Source organism: Rhinolophus ferrumequinum, chromosome 9 (genome assembly GCF_004115265.2).
Source record: "Rhinolophus ferrumequinum isolate MPI-CBG mRhiFer1 chromosome 9, mRhiFer1_v1.p, whole genome shotgun sequence".
Lineage (NCBI taxonomy): Eukaryota > Metazoa > Chordata > Mammalia > Chiroptera > Rhinolophidae > Rhinolophus > Rhinolophus ferrumequinum.
The window spans coordinates 28,942,820-28,965,049 of NC_046292.1; positions in this window are offsets into that span (position 1 = coordinate 28,942,820).

Genomic DNA, 22,230 nt, shown 5'->3' on the forward strand with positions numbered 1-22,230 from the left:
TTCAATATCTCACAAACAATGCTGAGTGAAAGTCATAGTGTATGATTCTATTATATACATTTCAAAGACAGCAGAATTAATTTATGGTTAGAATAGTGGTTACCTTGGAGAGGAGCAAGCAGCTGATGACTGGGCACGAGGGGCCTTTAGGGGTGCTGGCAGTGCTTTCTTTCCCGATCTAGGTAGGAGTCACACAGCTAAACTTGTGAAAACCTGCTGAATTTTACACTCAGGATTTGTGCACTCCTTTCTATGCATGTTATACTTCCACAGAAAGTTATTATATATGTGTACATGTATGGGTATATACGTATATAGATAAGTATATATACATATAAATATACGTATTTGCATTCCTCTCTTGACCCCACTTTCATTTCCAGCTGTTTTCTCCTTCACATCACAGCCAAAGTCAAAAAAGTTGTTTATGTTTATGGTCTTCAAGTTTTTAACCCCAGCATTCTCCTAAAATTGCTCTTGCTAGGGTCACCAATGACATATGTATTGCAAAATGTCATGGTCAATCGCAGACCTCATTGTACTTGACCTGTCGACAGAATTTGACACATATGGCCCTTCTGTTAGACACACCTTTGTCACCTGACTTCCAGGACACCACTCTGATTCTCTGACTTCTCTGGACACTAGTCTCAGACTCCATTGCCAGTCCTGCCTCTTCTCCCCCTAAACATGGGTATGCTTCAGGGGTTAGTTAGGTGACCTGTTCTCTGCTCTCTCTACACTCACTCTATTGGTGTGCATTGATGAGTTTCTCAGCTTTTTCTACCTATGCACTGATGACTCCCAAATTTATATCTTGGATCTCTTTCCTGAGAGACCTCATTATCCAATGGCCACCTTGATATATTCACATAGATGTTTAATGGGCACCTCAAACTGAACATGTCCCCAAACAAACTTCTCGTCTCCTTCCATCCCCTCAATCTGCACCTCCTCAGGAAATGATAAGCCTGTTTTTCCAGGTGCTCAGGTCCAAAACCTTGTAGTAATCTTCAACTCCTCTTTCTCTTACTTCTTGCATTCCCATCTATAAGCAAACCGTTTGTCTCTATCACTTTTCATCACCTCCAAAGCTATTAGTTTGAAGCAAGCCACCTTCATTTCTCAACTGGAAGATTCCATTAGTCCCCTAATAGGTATCCCTTTTTCCGTCCTTATCTCCTTCTTTCAGGCAGGATCCACCCAGGACAACAGAAACCACTTCATGAAGGGAGAAGGTAATACTGAAAACTGGTTACACAGGTGATAGAAGAGCTGAGAAGGCAAATAGGGCACTGGGAGGCAGCCCGAGATTATCCACAGCAGGGAGCTGTGCCCACCTGTAGACTGTAGAGATGACAGGAAAAGGTGATATTACCCACTCCCAAGGGCCAGAGTTATTTTGAAAGAAGCTGCAACCAAGGCAGGGCTATTTGGTAGGAGCTGGAGGCACAGAGCAGAGTCTAGTGATTACTCCCAGGAAAGGAGGAAGAGCCAGCTTCTCCCTTATTCCAGCCCTCTAATCACCTACCAGGCCTCTCATTGGCCAGATTCTGCCACAAGGCAGCTGACAGGACCCTCACAAACAGCGTGCAGGGTCATCACCTTGCCAGAGGAGTGGGTGTCGGAGGGTGATAAATGGGTCTGAGGCAAAGATGTCAAGGACTAGAACACTCCATCGTCTGTTCACCCCTAGGACAGATCCAGGTCTTGGGCTTAAAACATACGCAGTTTGGGGGCGCACTTCATTACGAAAAAATTAAAAGCTGGAAAACACTAAATTCGGAATGAAAGTAAATATTTATTTAGATGAAAAAAGAAATCACAGAATATTACAAAATTTTAAAAGGCAGCTAAATATCACAAACATGTGACATAAATCCAGAAAAATAAGTTTTATTAATTACCTGGCATACTTCTATATCACCTTTTCCCCTATATTTTTTGGCTGCTTATTTCTTGTCATACCTTTTCCTATGACAAGTTTTTTTCATAGAAGTAATATAAAGTCTTCCCTACTTCAGTTAAGTTTTTTTTTTTTAAATAGTTTAGAAAAACTTCCTCCACTTTCACAACTTATTGGTAGAGTAAATTTTTAGAATTGTCAAATTAGGGAGAGCTCTATCAAGTGTCTTTTATATGTGAACTTTAAGAATTCTGGGTCTTTCAAATTTTCTTGGGCAGTGATTAATTTTTAAAAATTCTGTGAGCTGACAACCCACAGTGAAATCTCTCAAGTCACTATCCTGGATAAGTCAACTCAGTGGGTGGTAGGCAGATTTCTAGAAGCCATCCTTGCTGCAGGACAGCTGGCAACAACTTCAAATAACTTGGAAAGAACTATAAACCACACAAATATACTAAACTCAAACTAAAGGTATCTCTGACTCAATTTTCCTCACTGCGGTGCCATTCCAGCCCTGAGAGTTGATATAGTAGAAAAATCAAGAAAGAGGTCAAGTGGTCTTAACCAATTGTGGTTATGATATCTTACTTTTGCAAATTTGACAAAGCATATGACCATGTGAATGCATTGGAAGGGGCCTGTGCAAGCGTAGAGTTCTGAAATTTGAGCTTCATTAGCTTTATGGCAAATGGTCACCCTGGCCACATTCCTGGTTACCCATAGCAGAGTGGTTCTTTCAAAGTGAAAATTGAATTATGGACTCCTCTGCTCTAGGCGCTGGAAAGGCTCAACATCTCATTCAGAGTAAAAGTTTTTACACCACTTCCAAGGCCCCCCCCACTCCTCACTAAACCCATTTCCTGGTCTCCTTCCTCTGGCTCCTGCTGGCTTTTTTCTGTCCCTCTAGCATTCCAGAGCCTCTGTGCTTGCTTTTCCCTCTGTCTGAAACTCAGTTCTCCCATATACATGCTTGTTTTACACCCTCTCTTCCCTGAGGCCTTTGTTCACATACCTTCTGTATTTGTTTCCTGCTGTGGTTGTGACCAATGACCACAAACTTAGTGGCTTAACACACCACAGCTTTATTACCTTATAGGCTGGAGGTCAGAAGTCTGAAATGGGCTGGCCAGGCTCTTTCCTTCTGCCGACTCTAGAAGAGAACCCATTTTCTGCATTTTCCCGTTTCCGGAGGCCACCTACATTCCCTGGCTCATAGCTGTATCACTCACACCTCCTTCTCTGATTCTGAAACTCCGGCCTCTGTCTTTGCCCACGTAAGGACCCTTGTGATTACATAGGACCCACCTGGATAATCAGAATCATCTCCTCCCTCAAGACCGTTAATTTAATCACACTCGTAAAGTCCTTTTACGCTGTGTAGTCTAACATTTTCTCAGGTTCTGGGATTAGGACATGGATATCCTTAGGGAGGAGGGGCATTATTTTGTCTGTCTCATCTTGCCAGTAAGACCCTCGCCAGTCATCCTTGTAAAATGTTGTTCACAGTGGGCATCTTGTCCTGCCCCTGCCTGAGAAGGAAGGTTTCCTGTGACCCACAGGTATATGTGACGTTTGTTGCAGTTAGAAACCTGTTACGTATCAGTCAGGGCTCTACCAGAGAAACAGAACAACTAGGAGATACATATTAAAAGATTCATTGCAAGGAATTGGTTTATATGATTGTGGGGAATGGCTAGGCAAATCCAAAATCTACAGGGCATGCTGTCAGAAGGGCAAGTTGGAACTCTCAGGCATGAGTTGAGGCTGTGTGGCCCACAGCTGGAATTTCTTCTTCTGGAAAGTCTCAGTTCTGCTCTTAAATCCTTTCAACTGATTGAATCAGACCCATCCAGATAATCTAGGATAATCTCCCTTAGCTAAAGTCACATAATTATAGACTTTAATTATACTACAAAATACCTTCCCAGTAACACTTAGATTAGTGTCTGCTTGAATAACTGGGGATCATAGTCTAGCCAAGTAGACCCACAAAACTGAGCATTGCAGGACCCTTTACTGGTTAAGGAAGCTTATTACAGATTTTTGTCATCTTACAGAGGAGACCATTTAATTTTCTTTCTTTAATGTACCACTATAGTAAATTTAAAAAATGAAGTTTAGTTTGTAATTGGTCTTACATAGCTAGATTAAATTTGCTACCATTTTATTTATTAATTGTACATCTATGTAATTGTGATTGGGCTACACTACTTTCTGGTGAGTGCTATCTTTGTTCAACTTTGGTATGTTGGGGTTAGTGGGTTCAGTTGAAAATGATGGAAAATTCAACCTTAGGTGATTTAAACATTGGTTCAGAGAGCTGAAGGGTTCGGGGGAGGGCATACCTGAAGGCATGGCTGCATTCAGGGCTCAATGCTGTGATCAATGTTCATTTTCTCTCCATCTCTTGGTCCCGCTTTCCCCTTGTGTCAACTTTAGTCTCCACATGGCAGACAAGGATGTGTAGCCTCAGTGTCAAGGGCAACTTCTTCGCAGAAGTCACTGAAAAAAACCTCTTGCGTTTCATTTTTCTGAACAGGATCATATGCCCAAATCATTCCAATGGTGGGTGGAAAGCAAAGCTTGATGAGGTTTGGGGGCCCAGCCCTGGAACTAGGGATGGTATCACCTTCCCTGGAAGTATGTGTGTATAGACATAGAGTAGGGTGGAGAGAGCTCCTTCTGAGGAAAATCAGAGTTTGGTACTAGAAGGATGAATGAACGTTGAGGAGCAAAACAACAGATGTCTACTCTAGTTGTGCTAGCCCATCAGAATAGATTGGGACATTTTCCATCTTTGTTTTATGCTCTATAACCATTTAAATAACAGAACTTATTTGTTCCTTGAAGGTTTGATATAACTCACTGCTAAATCCATTCTGGGCCTAATGCCATTTTCCAAAGTATATCTCTGATGATCTGATTTCTTGTTTGTATATTAGCATTTTTACCTCTTCTTGGGCCATTAAGGGAAAAAAATAAATGAAAGAAGCAGAACTGGGTTGGATTTACCAAGTCTACATTTGTTTTTCGTTTCATTAACTTCTGCTTTTATCTCTTTTATCTCTGTTAATTCCTTATTTCTATAGAGGTTTTCTTTCCCCCAGCTGCTTGATTTTGATTCTCTTTCCTGTTTTCTAATAAATGTGTTCAAAGCTATAAGTGTTTCTATAAATACTGCATTGGCCTTGACAATTGGTTTCATTATGTGGTTCTCCCAGTGTCATTTACTTATAAATAGTCATTTCCATTTTGAGTTTCTCCTTAACCTGAGAGTTATATAAAACAGTATGTTAAATTTTTCAAGTCGCTGAGTTTTTGCTATATTGTTTTGCTACTCTCTTGTCTTTGAATCTATTTTTTTAAAAACATTTTAGTCAGAAAATATAGCCTATATGATTTCCACTTTTTGGAATTAAGAATTTGCTTCCAGTCAATTTTAATAGGTGATCAATTTTTGTAAATGTACCATACACATAAAAAAAGAATGTGTAAATGTATATTATCAGTTCAGTAAACTTTCTTACAAAAATCTCAAATCAAAAATTTTAATTATATTGTTTAAATTCTCCTATAGCGTTGCTTATTTTTGTTTACTTGATGTATCAATTTTTGAAGAGGCAGGTAGAAATCAAGTATTATTACAGGTTTGAAAATTTTTCTTTGTAGTTCTAAAACTATTTCTATATTTTGATACTCAGTTGTTTAGTACAACATTTACTTGATTGTCATATCCTCTTGGTAGATTATAGGTGCTTTTGTAAGTGCTTTTATTTTGAATTCTGTATAATCTGATACTAATATTTCTATGCCTTCATTTTGTTTTGTTAGCATATATTCATTTCTCATCCTGTTATTTAATCTTTTTGCGTTATATTGTTTTAAATGTGACTCTTTAAAATAACTGCTTTGGGTGACCGGATGGTTCAGTTGGTTAGAGCACCAGCTCTGAACAACAGGGTTGCCGGTTCAGTTCTCACATGGGCCATTGAGTTACGCCCTCCACTACTAGATTGAAGGCAATGAGCTGCTGCTGAGCTGCCAGAGGAGCGGCCAGATGGCTCAGTTGGTTAGAGCACGAGCTCTCAACTACAAGGTTACCAGTTCAATTTCCGCATGGGATGGTGGGCTCCGCCCCCTGCAACTAAAGAATGAAAATGGCGACTGGACTTGGAGTTGAGCTGCGCCCTCCACAACTAGATTGAAGGACAACGACTTGGAGCTGATGGTCCCTGGAGAAACACACTGTTCCCCAATATTCCCCAATAAAAATTTAAAAATAAAATAAAATAACTGCATTATGTATAGATATGTGGTTATACACACATATGTATGTATGATGTTGTTGAGATTTCTTTCACCCATTCTGAAAGTCTCTGTCATTTAACAGGAGAGTTTAACCCATTCATATTTATTGTGATTTTCATGTTTGGATTTCTCCCCTGCTTTCTGTTTGATCAAGTTGTCTTTACTTTGGTTTTTTCCTAAATTTTTGCATGTTATATGTACTATTTCTATTTTTCTAGTGCTATAAATTTTTAATAAACTTAGGGCTTTTTCTTCTAAGAGTATTTTATTTATTTATTTATTTATTTATTTATTTATTTATTTATTTATTTATTGGGGAATATTGGGGAACAGTGTGTTTTTCCTGGACCCATCAGCTCCATGTCAAATCATTGTTTTCAACCAAGTTGTGGAGGGCACAGCTCATTGGTCCATGTGGGAATCAAACCGGCGACCTTGGTGTTATGAGCACCGCACTCTAACCACTGAGCCAACCGGCCACCCAGCCTGAGTATTTTGAACTTTCTTCTATCTTTCCTATTTTGTTGAAACTTTAGTTCCAAGTGTTATTATTTTACTTTATTTACATACTTTTATATAAATTATTCATTAAAATTGTATGAATATTTATAGATTCATTTTCATTTACTATTCAGACTCTTAGACATTTTCTGATTTTTTTTCTTTAAAAAATTTTAAAATCCTATGACATTCTCTTTTTTGAATTCCTTTTTTTGTGCTTTTCCTTTTTTTGTGCAGTACATAATTATTTCTTCAGAGGGAGTGAATGAATAAAAGTAAATTTTCTTTGTCCTTTATTATCAGAAAATATCTTGGATTTGCTTTCATGCTTGACAGTTTGTCTGATGTAGGACTGCAGGTTCAAAATAATCCAGAAGCATTGAGAATTTTGTTTTTCTTTTGTAATTTAGAAATGTCACCAGGATGTGTCTTTTTAATGTTTTCTGCTTAGTAGTTGGTGGGGTATTTTTTTTAATAGTTTGAGGTATTAAATCTTTCTCCAGGTCTGGAAAATGTTTTTAAATTATAACTTTAATTATTTTATCACCTGTAGTCTCTGTTATCTTAGTCTAAACTCCTATAAGATAAGTATTAGGTCTTGAATTTTCTCAGATTTTGTATCTCATATTTTGTTTTCAGTTTACCTTCTAGGGAATTTTCTTGACTATCTTCATGATTTTAATTTTCAAGGATGATTTCTTTTTATTCATTGCTTCTTTTTCATAGAAGTCTACTCTTAATTTATAAAAACAAATTTCTTTGGACTCTCTCTGAGGATACAATGTAGAATTCTTTTAAAGCTCCCCCTCTGTCTTCTACATCATCTCCATTTCCTCTGGGTTAAACTATTTTGATTTTTCATCTTGTTTTTTTTTTTTTTTTCCTTACTCTTGGTTTGCCTCATAGGTGATCCATGATAGTCATTTCAGGTTTATAAATTTAAAATTAGGTTGATTAATATAGTCCTGCGTAGACTTACTTCCAGGGTGGAACTTTTCCTGGAAGGGAGGTTGTCTGCTACTCTGTGTAAACGAGAGAATACAGGGGGCTTGCTCACTGTAGGCTTCTCTTTAGGAAGAGTGAGGGGACCACACACAGGCAGGCTGGGGAACCTCATGATTGCTGAAGTAAGGAAGACTTTGTTCTATATGTGAAGTACTTTAATATATTTCACTCCTGAGCAGGACTGCCTCATCATCTTTTCTTCCTTTTCCCCTTCCTACTCCCATTACAGCTGCTTCTCTGGCCTCAATACCTACATAGTCATCCTTCCTGTATCAGGTGTCTAGTGCCACGTAACAAAACACTCCGGAACTCAGTGCCTTAAAATGACTTGTTATTTCCCATGATTCTGTGGATTTCTTGGGCTCATTCTTTTATTCCACATGGCATTGGCTAGACCCCTTCTTGTTGCTGCATTCGTTGGGTCGGAAGCCTCCAGAAGCTTCACTTTTATGTCTGGGGCCTTGACACTGGCTGGCTGCTGAAGTAGCTAGTTTCTCCACCAGGTGGCCTCTTTCTCCACATGGCTTTTTACCCTCCAGAGCCTCTTTCTCCAGGAGAATAGGGTGGACTTCTTACAGAATGGTGGCCAGTTTCCAAAGGGCAGTATTCCAAGGAGACAAGCCCCCAAAATTGCATCATGCTTGTTAATGGCCCATTGATAAAGCAAGTTACATTGCCAGTCCAAAATCAATGTGTAAGGAACTCCACAAGGATATGAATACTGAGAGGATGGTTCATTGCCATCAATGTAACAGTTTACCACACCTCCTAAGGTAGCTCTTTCATTTTGTTTAGAAAGCTGTCTGCCAGGATTCCGTATCAGAGAATGGACCCAAGCCAGTCTTTATATGTTGGGAGAGGAAGGGGCTGGCTAACCACTGTTTGTGCGATAGTTCTTTACCTGATGGTTGCATTGTGGCCTGCTCCCTGTTCCCTGTACTTGGATTCTCCCCAGGGCTCTGTTGAAAAAGACAGTTTATATGTCTTTAGCCAATTTCTTCTGTGCTGACTTAACCACTCTGGTTTTCTGCATAAATCTGATTCTATCTGCTTTTTATCTTCTAGAAAGTCTTCAAACATTTCTGATCTACTGATGCCATGATTTATCATTTTCTTGGACTGATGTGGATGTATTCTTTTTATGTCTCTTTCTATAATTTCAAGGAAATTTGATGAAGGAGGGGAGGAAATCGTATGTGCTTCAAACACCATCTTGAACCACAAGAACAAGCAAAAAAATGTAAAGTATATTCACATTGTAAAAAAGGAAAAGAAAGTAGTGAGAGTCCTCTCGCTATGGGTATGCACACACCCAACAGGATTGCTAAAGAGAAGTGGTGGTTAGACTAGAGCAGTTTTGCTCTTTGCCAGTTCTGAGATATTGGAGGTGCTGTTGCTTCAGCCTCTTCTTTCTCAGGAGTTTGGGCTGAGGAGTTAATGCTGATCCTTTTAATCCAAGCACCTGCTGGGAGGAGGACTGAGACCTTTGCAGCTGGCTTTGTAGATGAGCTGGTTAAGACTCCTCACATTGCAGTTTAGGAAACAAGGCACAGAGATGGTCACACAGGTCACCCTGCAAATCAGCAGCTGGGGTTCAAACCTGGGCCTCCTGACACCTAATCCTGCCATCTTTCCACCACACCTTTCCCTGCATTTTGTCCCACTTTGTACCTCCACGCACCCCTCGGAGAAGTCCAGAGTCTTACTGTCTGCAGTTGACCCAGGCAGTACTCCACCACAGGATACCCACAGACGAAGGATTTGAGGCTAAATTTGCCCCAAATGAGACAGATGTCTGTCTGGCCCCGTTTGGGAGGCCAAAAGGCGATTATTTGAGCTGGAGATGACAGCAATGTTTTGGTCATAGATTCTCCTTCTCCCTCCAGCACCCTCTCTCCCCCACTCTGTTATCTATTTACCTATCTATTTACGTGAGCCTTTTTCCCCCCAATGAATTACATCCGTAAAGCAGTAAAATGTTATGTATTTGCAAGGCCCATAATCTTTAAAAGCCCAGTGATGCCAGCTCCAGACAGCAGCGAGCTCCCTCCAGTATGTTAATAGATAGTATTAGGGCAATAATGAAAACACTTGAGACAAGTAAGCTCCTATCAAAAGCTGAGTAATAGGGCTTCGCTGAGTGAATCACAATGCAGAAGAGATTAAGACGTCTGCCGTTGTGCAGTGTCTATTCAGACTAACAGCTGCTCTGTTTCTGATTAAAATGGGGTTGGGGAAACCTTTTTGAGCAAGTCCCCTTTTTATTCTGCCCTGTCCTCACCCTGTCCACCTTCACCTCCACACACAGGCACCTTCATTTGCACTTAGCCACAGCCATTCTCACACACACACACACACACACACACACACAAGTCACACACACATTGCATCATCACACACACACAGAGCCACAGTGGCACACACAGCCAGCAGTGCTGATACCGCTACACTGATGCATCCAAGCACGTACACACAACCACATCCTTGCACACAGGCACACACGAACACACTCTCTCACAAACTCAAGGCTTCAGCCAGTCTCACACACATTTAATTACAATCTGCCACAAACACAGTCTCATATACGCATTAAATTGCAATCTGTCACACACGCTCAGAGTCATACACGGCGTCACAACCAGACACTCAGAGACAATCTAACCAAAGTCAAAGACCCACACATACCTGGCTGGTCACATCCACATAAAGCCTTAGCAAGTCCTCCAGTACAGAATCACACTGTGATCACAGGTAGCCACATACACACAATCCGTCATTGGCAGACTGTCACATGGACTCCTATACACATACATCCACAATCATAAATACTCACACAACCACAGCCCAGGTCCGAGTGAAGTTATGCCTTTCCTTACATGTGCACACGCACGTGCACGCATACACACATACACACACAGCTGGTCTGTGCACCTGCAAACCCCCAGCCACAAGTACGCACGTAGTACAAGTCACAGACACGTCTGGGCACACACAGGCAGAGACGCTGCTCTGCACACCCTTCCAGATGTGACCAAGGCACAGACCTGACTAGAAGCCCATGGGAGGGCTCTAAGCTGGTTCACAGCCTCATGAGGGAGAAAAATCCTCAGAGGCAGGCATCAGGTTCCCCATTCTCCAATCCTTGCAAGGCTGTAGCATTGAAGGGGGAACTGGAATCGTTTCTGCGGTGCCTGAGTATAGATTTCTGACTCTGAGTGGAACTGCAGATTTAGACTCAGGAGACTTCAGAGCTGTCCAAGGATAAAATGGCCTTCGGCAGGTTGTGAGTGCTCCATCCGTGGAGGTGTGCATGTGGAGGCTGGACAGCCACATGGCAAGGATGATGAGGAGGGACTCCAGCATTGCACAAGGGTGAACTAGATGCCCTGAAGGTCCATCCCAATCCCGGATCTGTGCCCTGAGCTTCCGTATGTCCTTGTGCCATCAGTGACTCCAGCTCTCCAGATAGATGTCGCGAGTCCTGCCCTGCCCTTCTCCCTTTATGTGACTTCTCTTCCAAGACCATTTTAAGCTGACAACTTCAATCTCTTTCTCGGACTCTAGGCTCACGGGGAGATGCAGGTGCAGTAAGCCAGGAAATGATTCAGACTCAACCTCCATCTTATCCCGAGGGACCTGGTAGAGCCCTTTGTTTGTTTGTTTGTTTGTTTGTTGGGTTGGTTGGTTTTTGGCAGGGCCTTTGGAGACTGACTTGGGTGTCTCCTGGATGGAAGGCCCTAGGCCACCAAACTAGAAGCGTCACACCTCTGCAGCCAGCAGGATCTTTGCTAAGCAGCTGATCAGTCCCAGGTCAGGCTTTGGGAGGAGACTGGGGACTTCCTGCCTAAAACTGCACTTGGCAGCCTCCAGGCTATAGCTGGTGGCTGTAACCCAACCCCCTTCCAGCCTCCTTTCCCTGGGAACCCATCTCCACCCTAGGGGGTATCTCACCACACCTTTCTCCCGAAGCAGACCACTCCCTCAGACCTCATGTTCATGTTCATCCCTCCACCTGGGATGCCTTCCCCTGGCCCTCACAGTGATATCTGCACTTGTCCAAAACCCAGCCACCCAGCATGAATGCACAATATTCAGGAAGCAGCCTCCGAATTCCTGGCCTAGGATGAATCCTTTCCTGTGTGTTCTCCCACAGCCATTGCTTTTCCCCTACTAGAGCATGTACATCCATCTTCCATGCCAGGGGCAGGGGCAGGGGCAGGCAGAGTGGGTGTGCTGCTCAAGGCGGTGGGAGTGGGAGCAGTCCAGAGCTGAATGGACCAGCCTACTAGCCAGGAAGGAGACCCAGCTCCTTATGGAGCAGAGTCAAGGACATAATTGGTAGGATGACTCTCAGATTCAACTACGGTCTGATTTGGGGGCTTGGGGATTGAGCCTGATGGAGCTGGCTGGAGTGGTCTCCCTTGGCTGATGCTGCCTGAAATGGAAGAGCTTGTTCTGTGGCCCAGAAAGTCTGGCTCGTGAGACACCCCTCACAAAGGAAGCAACACAGGGCTAGGACTGGGACAGGACTGACATGGGAGCAGGTTCAGAACAAGCCACATTGTCCAGGAGCGCTGGCATCTGCAGCCACCTTCAGGGGCCTGTAGGGATGTCGGGGGTCAGAGCTTAGGCAGACCCCACAGGCCACATCCAGGGGGTGATGGCAAAACCAAGAGAATGAAGAAGTGATTCAGAAACCAGATACTCAAAATCTAGATGGCTCAGAAGAGCCCTTCAAAAGCAGCCTGGTAGGATCTGAGTTCCAGGAGCTTGTCTGGGCACATAAGTAGCCACAAAAGATTGGTACTTATGACCACCATGTACTTAGGTCATCTGTCCACCGTGTTTCTCCCTTATTAGATGGGGAGTCTCTCCAGTAAAGACAATGTAGTATGCCTTTGGGGTCTCCCCTCTACGCTTTGCACAGTGTCTGGCACATAACACATTCTCAGCAGGTTTTTGTAACATTTGAATTCTGCCTCTGATTCTGGATCCATGGTTTGGACTTGACCTTCAGGCCCTATCTGGCCTCTGAAGCCCCGCCCCTTCCCCCGCACCCCCATAGCTGCCCTCACCTGATTTACCTGCAGTGGGTCTCCTTCCGGTTCCCAGGACCCATCCTGGCTGACCTTAGGGCCTGCAACCTGGCTTTTAGAAACTTGACCCCAAGCCTCCTTCGTTGCTGCTGAGGTGGCATCTCCTCATTTGCTGTCCATAAGGCCAGGTCCCCCTCAGAACCCATCCAGCACCCCAGTTCTATTGATGGAATTTCCATTTATTCCCTGTTTATTCATTCAACAAATATTTACTTCATATTTTCATTGACCAGTTCTCAATCTTCACCTTACCTGGGCTGTCATTACTTTTAACGCAGAGGATCACTTCTGCCCCTTGAGACGCTTTTCTTATTCGTCTTCTAGAGCCCACGCTGGCCTGGCTTTTCTCTTCCCTTATGACTCCCCTGCTCAGTCTCCATTGTTGGTTTTCCCCCATCTCCCCAACTTCTTTTTTATTTATTAGACTTGTTGGGCCCCAACTTCTTAATGCTGCGCTGCTCCAGTTTGTCCTTCTGCCTTTTCTCTTTGCCTACCCTCACTTCCCAAGGGGTCTTCTCCAAGCTCATGGTTTTAGGTACCATCTATCTGCCGATGACCCTCAAGTCTCAAGTGTATTTCTTCAGCCCAGAACTCTGCCCTGAACTCCAGATTTGTGTATCCACCTGCTTGCTCAACTTTTCCATCTGGATGTCTATTATGCATCTCAAACTTTAAACAAATTCCTAATGACTACCTCCAAAATTGTCTCTCCACAGTCAGCTCAAGCTTGATAAATGCTAACTCCATAAATGGTAACTTCCAGTTGCTCAGACCAAACACTCTGGAATCTTCTCTCCACTCCTGCTCAAACTCAGTCTGAACCACCCTCATCTCTTGCCTGGATCACTGCAATGGCCTCAGACTGGTCTCTGTGCTTCTGTCTTTGTCCCACCTGCCGAGGCTCCAGCCACTTGCCCAGTTCTTACCTACCCCTTTTCCTAACATGCCAGCTATGGGCTGGGGGGCTTGACCCATCAGTGTCTCTTCCTCTCCCCTGTGCCATTAGCCTGGCTTCCATTCCTACGATCTTGAACTTCCAGATGGAGATGTCATCTGAGAAGCGACAGAGACAACCCTTCTGTTCCTGCCTTCTCTCTTTTCCATCTGCCCTCTGTCACTATAGTCCCAGCATTTTTGTGCCCACACTTAACAGTCCTGAGCAAAGAAAGACCAGGCCTAAATCCAGTCCCTTGACCAATACCTCGGACCCAAGAGCCTGCCAGGAGCCCAAGGGCATTGGGGTGGGGGCACTTAGAAACTGGGACATTTCTTTTGTACTAGGCCCTTATATTCCCCGTGTCCTTTGACCTTCACAGCAATCCTGTGAGGCATGAGTAAGTTCCTCACCTATAGGTAAGGGGAAAGAGGAAAGAGAACTCACTTGACCACAGCTACACAGCTAGTCAGGATGTGAGCCTACGTCATCCGACCCCAGGGTTTATGCTTCTTCTACCTGCGTGATCCTTAGAGATCAAGTTGCTTTCCTCCCCACCCTCCCCACCTCCCACTTCCCATTTACAGAAAAGGGCACTGAAATTGGAGGTGGGGAGTGTTTTCCCCAAGGTCACAGAGTCAGCAACTGAGCCCGGTGGAGGACCCAGGTCTCCAGGTGCTGCTGTCCCCCAGCAGACCCAGAGGCAGCAGGGTTCATACACCCCAAGGCCAGGCCCTCCTCCCCTATGGCTCAGCTCCTGACTCCCTAAGGTCCAGAGCCCTAAATAGAACAAGCCATGCTGTCTCCCTGCTTGGAGAGGGGAAGGCAGCTGTGGCAGTTGCAGCAGGCGGAGAGAAATTTCCCCCTTCTGTAGATTGGATCAGTCACTCTCAGAATTGATGGCAACAGCTTCATCACGAAGATCTAATGCTTTAATTATGTTGTGACATGACCTGACACGGGGGTGGCATTTGATGGATTCTCTGGTGTCATCAGCACGGCCCTGACATAGGAAAGTGGCAGAAGGCAGGGGGTGGGGGACGAGGAAGGGCTCCCGGTGGGAGACATGTCCTCTCAGGCCCCCTCCACCTTTCCCTGTTCCTTGTCTCCCAGGCCAGCTCTTCTGCAGTGGGGACTGGAGAGGAGGAGGAGCAGCGTGTGTGCAGGAAGGGTGATGTGCCCTTCTGGAATGGACTGGATCCTGGGAGGGGGCCCAGGGCGCGCGCGTGCATGTGTGTGCATATGTGAGCACGCGCCTAGATACACAGGGAGGTCTGAGCAGGTGAGAGGATTCAGATCCATGTTGGAGAAGCAACAGCTGAATTGCTGTCTGGCCCGCAAAGGTCTAGGAGGTGCAGGGTGGGTCGCAGGTCCTGGGACTATCAAGAGGCGGAAGGAGCAGATGCACTCATGCAGCCTTGGACGGCAGAGCTGGGACCCACAGAGGGAATCTCCAGGGAGGCAGGCTTAGCTCAGCACGTGCCCAGCCATGGAATGGGCAGTCCAGGGAGGCAGCAAGCAACCCGTCCAGGGCAAAGCCTGCCAGGACTGACGCACACGGGATTCCTTTACTTGGGAGACACTTGGTGACTAATGACTTCCGGGGCCAGGATTTCCTGTATCTGTGGGTAAGCCGGTGAGTGTGTTTATCGCCCTCTCGTTTTCCCCCAGCCCAATGGCCAGCTCAGGGTTGTGCAGGGTCCTCGGTATGGCGAGAGTGAGAGGCAACCTGCTCCTCTCAGCCCAAGCCCCTTGCCAGGATGCTGGTGTGCACACCCCTCCTCTGTCCCCTCTCCCCATCCCATTCCTGTGGCAAGCTGTCCCTCCATAAGCTGGGCAGGCTCCAGGGAGGCCCAGTCCTGAGTCAGCTGGAGTGAGAGTGGAGGTTTGAAGGGGCGGGGGGGGGGGGGGGGGGGGGTGGAGATGCCTGTTGGTGGCGCTCCCTCTGGGTCAGGCACTGGCGAGATCCTCATGGCGAGATCCTCAGGACCACCTGGAACTAGGACTGAGCCGTTATCCCATCTTGCAGTGGAGGCCAGTAAAGCGCAGAGACACGAAATTGCCTGCCAAGGCTACATGGCTAGGAAGTGGATTGGATTCAATTTGCAAATGTTTGTTAAGTATGCCAGTCCCTGTGGAAGAAGCTGCAGATTCCGACTGTAATCTCTGGCCTCGAGAAGCACAGCGTGCGCCCACAGCCCTCTCTCTCATTCGGATGTCACTGCCTCTTCCACTGTTCCACTCTGCCTTTGCCGGGGGCCTGGGGTCAGCAGCCTGGAGTGGTGTCAGGAGATCTGGTCTGGTTCTGGCTTTTCCAGTCACCAGCCCTGGTCTTTGGAGAAAGCTCAGTTCATTGCTATCCTTATCATTCCATGCGACCCTGCACACCCTCATGATGCAGAACGAGAAACTGAGGCCTAGAGAGAAGAGGAGCCGGGCCAGGGCCACCCAGCACCTTGACACAGGAGCCAGGATTATGACCCTGGGCGCCTGACTCCTAGATCAAGTCCTGACCACATCTGTACTCAGGGGGCAGTGCTGCCAGCTGTGGTCATGAAAGGTTTCCTGGAGAGCCTTGAACTTCTCCTGAAAGATGAGTTAAAGAAAGGCTAGCCAGAGAGGAATTCCCACTGCCTGGGGAGATTCTCACTGCCTGGGGAAAGCTCTGCAAGTCCATGCCCAGCCCTCCGCTCGGCTGATCCAGCCTCCAGGAGGGACATGGAGGACTGACTGGCTAGGTGTGAGGTTGGTGGCTGCCTGGGTTGTGTCTCAGATGTCAAGGTGAGGAGAAAACGGGAGCTATGGCTTGGCTGTTCTCTAAAATCTCCTGCACAACTGGATGCTCTGAAATGATGCTTGAGGAAGACGTGAGAAGGGCCTCACAGGTACCGGGTGCCACACGTCATGTATCTGGGCAGGCGCTTGAGTGTGCTGGCTGGGACCTGCTGTCTGGTGGTGGTGGTAAGACTTAAGTAGCCCCATGAGTGTGGAGTCGAGAGTCTGCACAAGTGAGGCTTTGTGAACAGGAGGCATGTGGTCTCCCAGAGAGCTCTGTGTCTGGATGTAACCAGGTATTCCAGTGTGAATGTGGTGCTGGCATACGGGAATGACAATTCAGTTAGTGAATTCAGCCTGGAAAAAGTGGTACGTACCTCATTGCTGAATATCACTATGGTCACCTTCAAAGTATTAACCTTAGGAAGCTGTGCACCGACGCCAGTGCCTAGTCCACCCTTCCAAGTAATTTTGGAACTCTTTTTCTGGAATGGCCTTCAGAGCTGTCGTCATATTACACTCGATGCCCCAAATGTCATCAAAATGTCTTCCTTTCAATATTTCCTTTATCTTCGGGTAAAGAAAGAACTTATTGGGGGCTAGATCAGGTGAGTAGGGAGGGTGTTCCAATACAGTTATTTGTTTACTGGCTCAAAACTCCCTCACAGACAGTGCCGTGGGAGCTGGTGCAGTGTCGAATTGTTGGCGAAAAGTTCAGGTCGTCTAACTTTTTCATGCAGCCTTTTCAGCACTTCCAAATGGTAAATTTGGTTAACTGTTTGTCCAGTTGGTACAAATTCATCATGAATAATCCCTGTGATACCAGAAAAGGTGAGCGACATCGGTGCAACAAGTTCACGACCTTACTTGTCAGGCCTCGCACGCCTGGGTGTGCCCTGCGGGCTGCTTATCACCCAGGCGTTAGTTGTGGCCAAGTATTGTTGGGAATCCCTGTGTGAAGGTGTCCCAGGCGTAGCTGTATCTGGCCAGACTGGTGGGTGGGTGCCTGTCCCATCTGAGCCTCCCTGGGTGCAGCTATATGTGCCAACCTGAGTTTGTTTCTGGACGCAGCTGTGTGCTTAGTGAATGTAGCTCCCGGCGCAGCCATGGTCCCAGCATAGCTCTGTGCCTCACTGTAGCCATATTTGCTGGAATTGTGTGGCCCTGTTTGAGACTGTCTCTGGGGTAGCCCTAACGCTATAGCCTGGGGCTCTGAGCTGCTGGGGCTCTGTAGCAGGTGCACCCCCCATCACAAGGGGCAGAGTGTGTGGGCAGGGTAGGCTGGGAACTGTCACCAAGATCCCCTTCCTTGGGCAGGCCCAACTGCCTCTGCCTCAGACTCCCTGGGAAGCCCCAGGGCTTCTCTCAGTTGGTGCCTGGGGGGAAGGGAAAGTGTGATTAAAATCCTCCCTACTAAGTCTCATGGGAGGGGTCCATAGAGACATCTCTTCCAATGGCTTCATTTGACAAACAGAGAAACTGAGGTTCAGACAAGAAGTAATCTGCCCCAGATCAAATCCCAGAATTATATCCCAACCCTGAGATAAGGGTGACGATACCAAACGTGCAGACCACACTTCAGAGTTTCCAGCTTCAGCCTTGAAGTGCCCATTGACAACGGGTATTGACAATACATGTGGGAGCTCCCCTGGCCTGGGGTTCCGGTCCTGATTCCATCACTTACCTGATGTGTGACCTTGGGCCATTCACATCCTTCTCAGGGCTTCTTTTTTCTCTTCTGTAAACTAATTGAATTGATGTGTTTGCTCTTCAAGCCTCCTGTTTCAGCAGGGACCTTCTCGCTCCCAGAGATTGAAAGTCAGTGCAGTCTGTGGGGGGGAGGGGAGGTGTACCTGCTGGGTGATCATTACCTAGGGCTTAATTATGGCTGGGTGCTAAGCATAGTCCAGAAGGGAGAAGCAGTGAATTTGGGGTCACACGGGGAACTGGTTGCAGAGCCGGGCTGAGAAGCCAGGACTCTCGACCCCTCCCCAGGGCCCCCTCACTCCACCCCAGCCGCTGCCCCCACCCTCTCTCTGGGTCAGTATTTGTCAGTGCCTCATTGATACAGCCCTGCAGTCCTCCCTGAAGTGGTCTTGCCATTTTCTGAAGTCACATGCCTCCCATGTCCATGCAGGCAGGTACCATGTTGGAGACTGTCCTCTCCATTCCTTTATTCCTAGTCTTCGCTCCCATTTCACAGATGAGGAAACCGAGATTCAGTGGAGTTAAGGAATAATAATTATGGCTACTATTTTTGAGCCTTCTTTGACTGAATGCAAAGAAGGACACTCATTGAGGTGAGCAGAGGGTAACAAGTCCACCTTCCAAAATATTCCCCAAATAGTGCCAAGACCTACATGGGATCTGCCAGCCTGATTTAGACAGCAATTTGCATACAATTTACCCAGAAAGCTGCACTGTGAAAAATATAATTACTTTTTTAATATTCTTGCTCTGATGTGAATGCTTACCGCCCGGTAATGAATTACTTGCTTAATGAAGATAAACCTGAATTGGAGATGCACTTCAGAGAGCTGCCGGGACAGCCGACTTGATGCCATCATTTGCAGCTGTTAATCTCTGAAATTGATGCCCTTGTTGGTGGGATCATAAATTGAGGGGAAAAGTCTCTGGGCTCCAGCGCCTTCAGCAACGCTCTGTGACACTGGTGGAGTCACTTCGCCTCTCCCAGTTTTCTCATCTGTAACAAGGGTCTGGGGATAAGATAGAATCACAGAGATATAGGCATAGGGTGGATCTTACTCAACAAAGATTGAGCATCTATAGTGTGATAGCCGAGAACCAGAGGGAGGAAGTGAATTTTCAAAGACATGGACGGAGAGGCTTCTGAACTACACCTAGCAGCCCCACCTTTGCTCCCAGATGCTACACCTGGATCACTTCTCCTAAATGGCCTCTAAGCTACCTCCCATCTGCTCGCGATGGGAGAGGGAGCCAGGCTGGAGTTAGACGCCCCACAGGAAAAAACCCTGTGGGCACATGTGGCCACTGGAAACTGCCTGTTTTTGTACTGATACTAACCACTTCTGGGACCAATCAGAGTAGCAGCTAACACTCTTCTTGTCCCCCCTTTTCCAGCATGTTCTCAACACATACACCCAGGTCAGGGCTGGAGGTTTCAGAGCAACACATCAATAATTTAGTAAATATGTATTTACCACCTTCTATGACAAGGTGTTCTAGGCTCTAGTGACACAGCTATGAATAAGACCAACAAGGTCACTGCCACATAGCCTGAAAGTCTAGAAAGGTATGGCAACCATGTAGAAATATTAAGTGAGTAAACTAAGGATAAAGCTAATATCAGCTAGTGATAACAGCTATAACATTTAAAAATGGATAACATGATATAGAGCGATTGAGGAGATTATTTTGACTTCTTGGTCAAAAATACCTACCTCTGAAGGTGACACCTTGGGTAAAAATCTAAAGGACATTAAGAAATCATCCCTGTAAATATCAGGAATGCAGTTCCAGGTGAGATCTGAAAGGCAGGCAGAAGTCAGATCATAAAGGGCTTTATAGGTTATGGAAGGGACTTTGGATTTGATTCTTAGTGCAAGGGGAAGCCATAAGATGGAGAGAAATAAAGGGTTTGGGCTGTATTTTGGAGATAGTGAGTAACTGGTTAATGACAGTGGGACTAATGGAAATGGGAAAATTCATGAAGAAATGGATTAGGATGAGAAGAATCAAGTCTCTGTTTTATACGTATGAAGTCTGAGAAACCCATGAGGCATATATGGGGAGGAGTGAAGCAGGCTGTTGAATATATAGGTTTGATGTGCTGGGGAGAGATCAGGACCGGAGATCTAGATTTTGGAGCCAGCATACGGACGATATAAAAGCCATGGCACTGGATGAGGTCACCCAGAAGGGAGCGTATGTAAAAGAGACAAGAGGGCCAAGAATTGTTCTCTGGAGCACTCCCACTTTTAGAGGGAAGAAAAGCAGTAGGGTCTCACACAAGAGCCTGGAAAGAAAGGTGGGAGGGCAATCAGGAGAATGAGGTTTAGGGAAAGTCACAGGGATCAGGGAGGGAGTAACTGACATGCCCAGCGTCTTCCACGTGCCAGGCACTGCCAGGCACTGCCCTAGGGCTTTCCGTGCACGCTCTCAGGACAACACTGTGAAGTAGCTAGTATTGTTCCTGTTTCATGGATGATAAAACTGAGACCCAGATGGATGCAGTGACTTGCCCCAATCATATCCCCAGGAAGCCGAGAGCCTGGATACGCAGCCAGACCTGTCTGCAGTTCTTTCCACCACCTCATGCTGCTGCTTCCTGTCAGTGCCTCCAGCAGGGGGTGTAGGATTGGGGGAAGACACTAACCGGTTTCTCCTCCGTAAAATGTTCCACCTTTCAGGGTTACGAGGATAAAATGAGATAATCCGTGTTAAGCACCCGGCAGTGCTTAACTGAGTAGGCCCTCAATAAACAATGCTGATTGTGGCTTATGTGTGCAGAGTACAACAGAGTCCAATAGGAATTGGGCAGGTGAGGGTGTAAGGGGCTGGGACAGGCTTCCTGGAGAAGGTACAGTGTGATCTGAGGACTTAGTGGTGTCCTGCACTGAGCTGTGATGAAGGTCCAGTGCCTCGTGGGTGAAATGAGAGAAAGAAGGACAACGCAATGGGTTTTACGTAAAGCTAAATGTGTGCAATGTAAAGGATTACTCTTTATCCTGAGATTATGTCCTTCCTACTTTGTTGGTATTAAAGCAGACTTTTTTGTGAAATGACGGTGGATAGAAGGTGGTAGTTATATTTTAAATATCCCTACTAACAAAATGAAAACTGGACAACCTTCTATCATTCCCTAAACTTTCTTTCGAAGTTTTTAACTGGTCCATGAAATTCAAAAATATGAGACCCACTGACAGCTAGAGTAGGGAGGGCATTCTAGGCAGAGGGAACTGCATGTGCAAAGACAATGGTGCAGGGAAAAGCACAGTGTGTTCTGGAACTGCAACTAAGTAGCAAGAATAACAAGCAGATGAGGGGTGGGGTTTCCAGTGGGTCTGAACAAGGAACCAGGAGGCCAGGTCCTGGGGCCCAAGCTGGGGGTGGTCACCCTGCTGAGATCCCTAACCTCAGCCTTCCAGGGGCCCAAGGTGATAGAGGAACCCCCACTGGCCTGAGACTCCTCCCCAGGTCATCTCATGACTGTGCAGGGTGTGTATGTGTGTGTGTGTGTGTGTGTGTCCGTGTCCCTGAGAACTATACATTTGCATCCTACATAGTGTGTGCCTGTTTCTTGGTCATCAGTACAGGCAGGGGGCTGGGGAGATACCTCTGCTGGCTGTGTTGGGCTTTGGCTTTGGGGGCTCTTCAGAGTATCTTGGGTGCTCTGTATACTGCTATGGCACTGCTGTGTGAGAGTGTATTGTGGGTATGTGAGCTAGGTGAGACGTGTCTATGTTACATGGCTGAGTGTGTGTCTACGTGCCCTTGGGTTTTGCAGTTGAGCCTGGGTTATATGTTGTGCTGTGTCCATATATCTGTGTAGGGAGTTCATGTCGAGTGTGTATTGAGTGTATGTTGGGGCCCAGAGCCCAGCCCCTCACCTCTCCTGCTCTTCTGATGTCCAAGTTGCAACTCCTGTGTATTTTCATATGTCGTCTGACTGTCGCGTCCCTATCTGTCTCTGCCCAAGGATCACGGCTCTTGCACTCGACATT